This window comes from Hippichthys cyanospilos, chromosome 13 (genome assembly GCF_059441005.1).
Source record: "Hippichthys cyanospilos isolate Australia breed blue-spotted pipefish chromosome 13, RoL_Hcya_1.0, whole genome shotgun sequence".
Lineage (NCBI taxonomy): Eukaryota > Metazoa > Chordata > Actinopteri > Syngnathiformes > Syngnathidae > Hippichthys > Hippichthys cyanospilos.
Genome location: NC_142381.1, coordinates 19,006,119 through 19,014,194, shown reverse-complemented (window position 1 = coordinate 19,014,194; position 8,076 = coordinate 19,006,119). Strand labels below are relative to the sequence as shown.

General features: G+C 42.1%; 1 pseudogene; it reads right to left on the bottom strand.

The window, feature by feature from the left end:
- Window positions 1-2,808: 2,808 nt before the first annotated feature.
- LOC148414152 (uncharacterized) lies at window positions 2,809-3,615 on the bottom strand (annotated as a pseudogene).
- Window positions 3,616-8,076: the final 4,461 nt, after the last annotated feature.

The following is an 8,076-nucleotide window of genomic DNA, read 5'->3' as shown; positions in this document are numbered from 1 at the left end:
TTGTTCTATAAGAATATAATGATCAACAGTGTTAAATGCGGCACTAAGGTCAAGCATTAATAATATTGATGAGATGTTGGAATCCATGGTTAAGAGATCATTTGTCACTTTTACAAGGGCTGTCTCAGTTGAGTGGTTGGCCCTAAATCCTGACTGAAGGAGTTCAAATCTATTGTTATCTATCATAAAATCGCTAAGCTGTTGTGCTACAACTTTCTCAAGAATGTTGGCAATAAACGGAAGGTGTGACACTGGCCGATAGAAAGAGTTTTAGGATCTAGGTGAGGTTTCTTAAGTAATGGTTGAATGATGGCCGTCTTAAAAGCTTCAGGTACTGTGAAGGGAATCATATATTAGGTTGTTATCATTATGTTCTTAGTTCATTGTTACCCATTTATGCAATCCTAGTTCATCTTGACCCTGTCCTTAGATAGAACTGTTGACGCACGAAAGTGTGAGCCGGGACCTTGGCCCAGCTGCCGGTGGCGCCCGGCTGGCTCTTTTGTTGTGTCTTGTAATCTGCTATGCTTCTATTCAATAAAAGCCGGGGGGAACGGCTGGGCAAGGGGAAAACTGGCGTTGGAAGACCCACGAGTTACATTTGCTCAAGCTTTTTTTCCCTGCGCCGGCGTAGAAAAGTCAATCTTGGCTGGTCTGAGTTACTCTTTTTGCTGTTTAAGCAGCTAGGCTTGTCCTAGTCTTCTTTTCTGAGATTTCTCTGACAGGTACAATGCCAGAGGAGAGTGACAGATTTATAATATTCAAGACAGATGACCCTAAAACCAGGAATAAGTCTTGAACAAGTTTGCCTTGAAGCGGGTCGAGCAGGCAGGACGTCGGCTTTGCTGCATTAACCAGGTGTGTAAGACACTCTAGGGATACGAAATCAACCTGGGACAGGGTAACCAGACTTTTTTTAACCTGATTGTCCTAACTAGTATCAACAATCACAGCCGAGGGGGTAAGTTGCACTGCCGTTTTAATTTCGTCCATTATTGGCTGGATCTGCTGAGTAAAGAATTGCATGAAATCGTGTGCTGAATGGAGGGAACTATGATTAATCTGCTGCTGTTGTGTTAGCTGTGCTAACGTATCAATAAATATTTTAGGTTGTTTATATTAAGACTAATCATTTTGGAAAAGTAATTTGTTTTTGCTATTTCAGCAAGCTATCGCACCAGGCCTGACAGAAAACCTCGAGTTTAGTTGTTCGCCATTTACGCTCAAGTTGTCTACGTAACAATTTACACGTACGCGTTTCATCTGTAAACCACGGAGTTTGCTGCTTCGGACGAGTTTTAAGTTTCAACGTCGCAATAGAGTTCAGGGAATTTAAAAGAACCGTATTAAAATCATTCGTGAGCCTATCGACTGAACCAGTGAAAGACGGAAAGGCAGCTGTTGCGGAAGGCAGTCGCTCAGAAAGTACAGCAGTTGTTGATGAGTTAATATCACGGCTCTTAAAGCCTAGGTTGTGGACAATAAGACCACACTGAGCTAGGATTTCAAATGTTAAAAGATAATGATCAGACATAGCATTAGTGTACGGCAAAATTGTGACATTTGAGGCAGTTAGGCCACTGGTTAACACTAAGTCTAAGATATTACCATTCTGGTGTGTTGCTGCCGTCGTGTAAAACCAAATGCATCGATTATTGCTTGAAATGCGACAGTAAGTGGCTGCAATGGGGAGTTCAAATGAATATTGAAGTCACCCATAATTAATATATTATCTGTATGAGTTATTAAGTCAGCCATAAGTTCAGGGAATTCATCTAATAATCCAGAGTATGGACCGGGAGGGCGGTAAATAACTATCACATAGAATGGTGGTGAGGAGCTCGATCGCATAACAAGAGCCTCAAATGTCTTGAAGGTGTGATGAGTGCTCGGGCTAAGTTCAAGATCAGATTCTGAAATTAGGGTGACACCTCCCCCTTTTTTTATAAGGACGGGCAATGTGTGAGCCCACAAAGTTTGGGGGTGAAGCCTCATTTAATAAGAATTTATTTGGTTTTAGACAGGTTTTGAAGAGACCAAGCACTTTAAGATTGTGATCTGCAATAAGCTTATTTACAAAAAGGGTTTTTGAGGGGAGTGACCTAATATTTATGAAGCCAACTTTAAACTGGGAATTTTTTCCTGGACTATTCTGAGTCCTCATGTTGGTAGTACTAATACCAACAAGATGTTTATGGCTGGGGCTTGCTTTGTATTTTGAGTAATTAGAACCTCGCCGCGATGTTAGTAATGTAGGAATTCAGATGTTGATGGCTACTACACACGTATTAATATTAGTGTTTCACTTAGGTACCATGTCACTATTCTGACCTGTTAAGGAGGCATGGCTACTTTCCTTATTTAACACCACCTCAGCAGAAATCTTATTACTAGGGGATTCAGCATTGGTAGTGGTAATACTAACACGATTTTGATGGCTTGGGCTTGGTTTGTATTTTGAGTTATTAAAACCTCGTCGCAATGTTAGTAAGGTAGGATTTTGATTGTTGACGGCTACAGCGCATGTACTAATATTAATATCCCACCTTGGTACTATGTCACTAGTCTTACTGATTAAAGAGGCAGGGCTGTTTTCCTTAATCAACACCACCTCAGCAGAAATCTTATCACTAGGACATTCAGCATTAGGTATATAAACAGTGTGTGGATTGCAGTGACCTTGACTAAGTATGCTATGTGTGATGTAGCAGTCCAGCCTAGTGCCGTTAACTCTAGCCTTAACGACTCCACACCCGTTCTAGCAGGCTCGCTACTCGCCTGCGACCCAACATGCTTTAATGTGAGAAGTCATGGAAGGCTCAAACAATCTATGTTTCTAGAAAGAGTGATGGCGCCTTCCCAGTTAGGGTGAAGGCCATCCATCTTTAGCAGGTCGGGCGGGCCCCTGAAAGAAGGCCAATTATCTACAAACTGGAAATACTGCTCTCTACAGAAACTCACCATCCACCGGTTAAGCGAGAATAATCTGCTTAACCTCTCATAATTGCCTCTTGCAGGCAAAGGGCCAGAGTCAATAACTTGATGCCGACTCATCTTTCTAGCGAGATTACAAGTCCTGGCTATGTTCTTTGTAATCTCAGACTGAGTCATTCTAGTATCGTTGGAGCCGACATGTATCACTATGTCCGAGAAACTTAGTGTGTCTAGGCCTCTTGTGTGTCAGCTCCCTAAGATTAGCTTCAATGTCGGGTGCTCTGGCCCAGGAAGACACATGGTGGCTGGCGTTTTAAGGCTTAATGTTACGGGTGATGGAGTCCCCTATAATGTGCGGGAGCCAGTAGACTGAGATAGCGTGTGCCTAGCAAGGGGGCTAAAACGATTATGCGTCTGAACAGGCTCACCACGGCTAGCAGGCTTCTTAGGGCTAATGCTAGCCGGACTAGCGGGTAGACTACGACCTGCACTAGCCGACGCTAGCGGCATTGCGGGAGGGCTACGGCCCGCACTGTCACTATCAGATGTGTCCGTCTGATCTACGATTATCAAACTACTCTGCTCTAGCTGACTGACACGGCCCTCTAGGAGAGAAAGCCTCTCCATGAGAATAATGCAGGTGTTGCAAGTGACTGATGCGGAGGAGGTGCACAAAGCCATGCTTACCTTAGTACAGCCGAGCGAATACTTACGCTTGCAGAGCTGCATGAGAACGAGGACAAACAGAGCTAGGAGCTGTTGAGAGAATCGGGGAATCACTAACTCAATTGTCACTCGTAGGAAAATAATCCTTTATATATTTGTTATTATTTATGTTATTCATTTGTATGCATGTATATTACAAACAAGTAGCACTTACTATACTATTTTGATACCAATTTTGAACGAGTACATACAATTTTTATGTTTTTACCTGGGGTTTTACACGCATTAGCAAATTAACATAAATTTGGATTGACTGCCATAGGGCGAATTTGCGTTGTGATCCCAACCGCAGAATAGATTAATCTCGTAAACCAGGGGCCCACTTTGCAATGAAACTTCAAGACACAGTAGCTTCTGTAAATGTTTTCCCACTTCATATCACAGAAATTACTTAGCAGACAAAAGAATACAAAACGAATAAGAACAAAAAAAAACTTGAGTTCTCAAAATCCCCATTTGATTTAGATGTAACAGGGGATACTCCTACTCGTTATTATGGCTGCTCGATTATTATTGCACTTCTCAGGAACAATACAAGAGCTTACTGTGGACAACTCGAACAGAAGAGTTTTCTTTTCTGGATGTTCTCAACAACTTCCTTTCCTGTTGCGCATGTGCCTTCTCCACTCTCTCTCTCTCTCTCTCTCTCTCTCACTCTCTCTTTCTGTCTCTCTCGCTCACAAGCTCAACCACTCTCTCTCACACCAGTCACAGCATACATGCAAAACTATTGTAACATTCGATGTGATGTTTTTGAAGCATAGAGGTAGTCACAGAGGTAATATGTAGATAGATAGATAGATAGATAGATAGATAGATAGATAGATAGATAGATAGATAGATAGATAGATAGATAGATAGATAGATAGATAGATAGATAGATAGATAGATATGTAATCTTTCCTTACAATTTTTGTATGGAGGTTCGATTCTGGCTCCGGCCTCCCTATTGAGAGTTTCCACATGTTCTCTGTGCCTGAGTGGATTTTATCCGAGTACTCCCTCACATTCCCAGAAAGCATGCATCATCAGTATATTGGACCTTCCAAATTGCCTTTAGAGTGTTCCTAAGTGTGGATGGTCACTCCTCTATGTGTGACCTGCGATTGGCTGCCAACCTGTTCAGTGTACCCCACCTGCTGCCCAAACCAGCTGTGATAAGCATCAGTAAGCCTGCAACCCTTGTGAGGACAAGCGGTGAACAAAATGGATGGATTCCTTCCCCATGAGTTCTCTCTCATTTACTGTACTTTTAAATTGAATTATTTCAACATGCCATAAAAAATCAAGCATTTGAAAAATCCTCTAAATAATTCATCCCAGATGTTTGTACTCGAGTGGTTTCGTGGCACTGTGATTAGCATGCTCGCCTCACAGTTCAGGGACCTGAGTTCAAATCCATCTCACTCCGGCCTTCCCGCATGGGAGTTTGCATGTTTTCCCTAAACCCGCTTGGGTTCTCTTCGGGCACTCCAACTTGTTACCACACTCCCAAAACATGCTAAATTTGTCCTTATAGGGGAGCATGAATGGTTGTTCGTCTGTGTGTGCCCTGAAATTGGCTGGCAACCAATTCAGGACGTCCCCCGCCTACTGCCCGACATAGGCATCAGCAAGCCTGCAACTGTTGTAAGGATAAGTTTGTACTCATTTTATTTAATGCATTTGTGTTATAAAGTTCAGTTTGAGTAATAGCTGTCTTTTCCATGTCTATTGGAATGTCTGGAGATAGGTTATTGTGAAAAAGAGCTTGTGGCACATAGTCTCCCTTCGGAGGCAATTAAACCTCAGCAGAAGACAATCACAATTAGCTGATGAAATGACAAGTGTTATCCCAAAGCACAGAAACACAAATTATGGGATATTTTTTAAGGCCTAGGTGATGCAATTGCAATTAGGCCAAACAGTTTCTGAGGGGAAAGAACATACAGTGGTAGACCTTCAGTGATTCGGCCCCCTCAGAAGCACACGTACACATTACTGGGCTACACAGGCTATTTACCGGAGCATTTAAACATCGATAAACCCGCAACAGGAATTTAAACCTATTATTATACGTGATACTGCCAGAACTGAAAATGTTCAATAATAATTTAAAATTATTTGGCCACAATGTTTTATGAAGTCCACCAAGTGTCATGTCGGTGCAGCATTTTGGCGACAAATGTGGGAAGGTGGATCCAAAATGCAGGGAGGCAGGATCAGATGGGCTCAAACAATATATCACTTGCAGTGTGGATGGTCACTCCTCTATGTGTCGTAGCTTTAACAAAATTATACGCTAAATTACAAATCACACTTTAATATAAGAACAACGCCAAAAAGGTTGCAAATCCGCAACAGAACCATTGATTCTCACCGTTAAGTCACTCTAAACCCCACTGCTTATACCTCCAGACATTATGCGTGAATTGATCGTCAGATTAATCCAAACATGCATCATTGTAGACTCAGTCAAACACCGCACCCTGGACACCTGGTTACTTTAAAGTACAGTGGGCCCCCGGTTTACAAACGCCCTCCCTCTCTACGAACTTTTCGACTTACGAGCGTGGACCGCGGCGTTTTTTGTCCCCCTCTTACGCACAAACCTTTTGTCTTACGAACAATCCGACATGCCGGTCAATGTGTTCGTACAATTATTTTCGCTTTGCTGCATCAACGAAATCAAATAATCACACTTCTCATGGCAACGCTGACCGCTATTGCTCTTACGATGTCACAGTCACCATCTCAGTCACGGTGTCAGTCACGGAGATGCCGATATGCTATTGGCCGGTGTCACGTCAATCACAGAAATGCCGATATGCTATTGGCTGAACGCCTTTATCGAGCTTGATGGCACAGCTGGTCGGGATGGAAGGAAGGGGAGAAAATGAGTCAAAAACGGAAGGAAGGAATGTTGTGAAGACTTTGCAAACTTTATCTGTTAGACATGGCTTCTAAAATTGCTAGTGGCAGTAAAGGAAGAAGTAAGAGGATGATGACAATAGAAACGAAGCAGGAGATAATAAAAAAATACGAAGGAGGCGCGTGCATAGTTAACCTTGCTCGTGAGTATGGAGGGAACCGCTCGGCAATCTTCTAAGGGCAAGACTTTCCTTGCCGGGGGACGGAACTCGGTCAACAACAAAATGGAGAGGCTTCTTCTGTTATGGATTAAAGAGAAGGAAATCGCCGGTGATATGTTCTATTTTGAGAAAAGTTCCCGTTTAAGAAAATAAATAAATAAATTTTGCGGGTTGGTCTCTGCTCCCCTCCGCCTCCACCCAGCTCAAGTCACGTCGCCCCAAAGGTAAATGTCATTTTTCATTTGTATATTTATGTTATTTAACTGTACAGTAGAAATGTTACTAATTTTTAATATGTGTATAAAGTCGTGATGTTTTTACCTAAGGTTTTTGCACGCGTTGCACACATTCATTAATTAACAGGTTTGGATTGCCCGTCATACGAGCAGTTCGAGTTACGAGCGTAGCTGCTGAACGGATTAAGTTCGTAACACGGGGGCCCACTGTACTCTGCAACTCATTGGTGAATCTGAAAATGTCCTACTCGTTTGGCAATCACTTAGTACAGCCAGGTTTCCTCAAATTTTTACCTAAGACATCACCCCATTCAATACCACTTTGATGCTGTGATTTTGACTTTGAACTTGAACCAAATGAAGTGTACTTTACTTTTGAATTTGAACCATTTGAAATTTTGAAATTGATGCATTTTCGTAATTTGTAATCTAGTTTGATATCTGATTGTATTTGTTTTCATAAATTCAAGTTATGTTCATATTAATATTTCTGTTTTATGTATTAACATTTTTGTACGCGTTTTGTTGAGGTTCATATTGACTTATAGTTGGTTTACATCATATGAATACTGTGTTTATCACATTGATTAACTGTAAAGAAAATTATTAATTGCATTGTTTGGCCTTGTTTTAGGTCAGGTTTTTTTTCCACCATACTTCATTCTTCTTTTGATGGCGAGCTAGCCAACACCGCTATAGGCGGTAGGATTCAAGGACCTGTGTTTATTTGAACTGTTGTATGGAATTGATTGTCTTATCTGCACTGTCTATGATTATTGTATATGATCATTTAAGAATTAATAATACATGAGTGAAAAGCAGGCTTTGTGTACGTCTATTATTTGGACCCCATGGCTCCATAGTCGTTCCTAGTCTGTGTTGCTGTGTCCCACCATCTTGGCAGCTGTCAGATCCCGTCCTAGCCCAAAGGAGCATTACACCTGGATACCCTGCCACATGCAGAATGAGCAAGGTGTTCCTCCACCTTCAGCTTGTGTTCGTGCTAGGCCTTTTTGATCCCCCTCTTTAGATTGACTCTGGACAAGCTGTAGGCCTGAGCGTCACGCGATCTGAATGCACGGTCCGGTGCCTTCAGCAGCAGATGCACT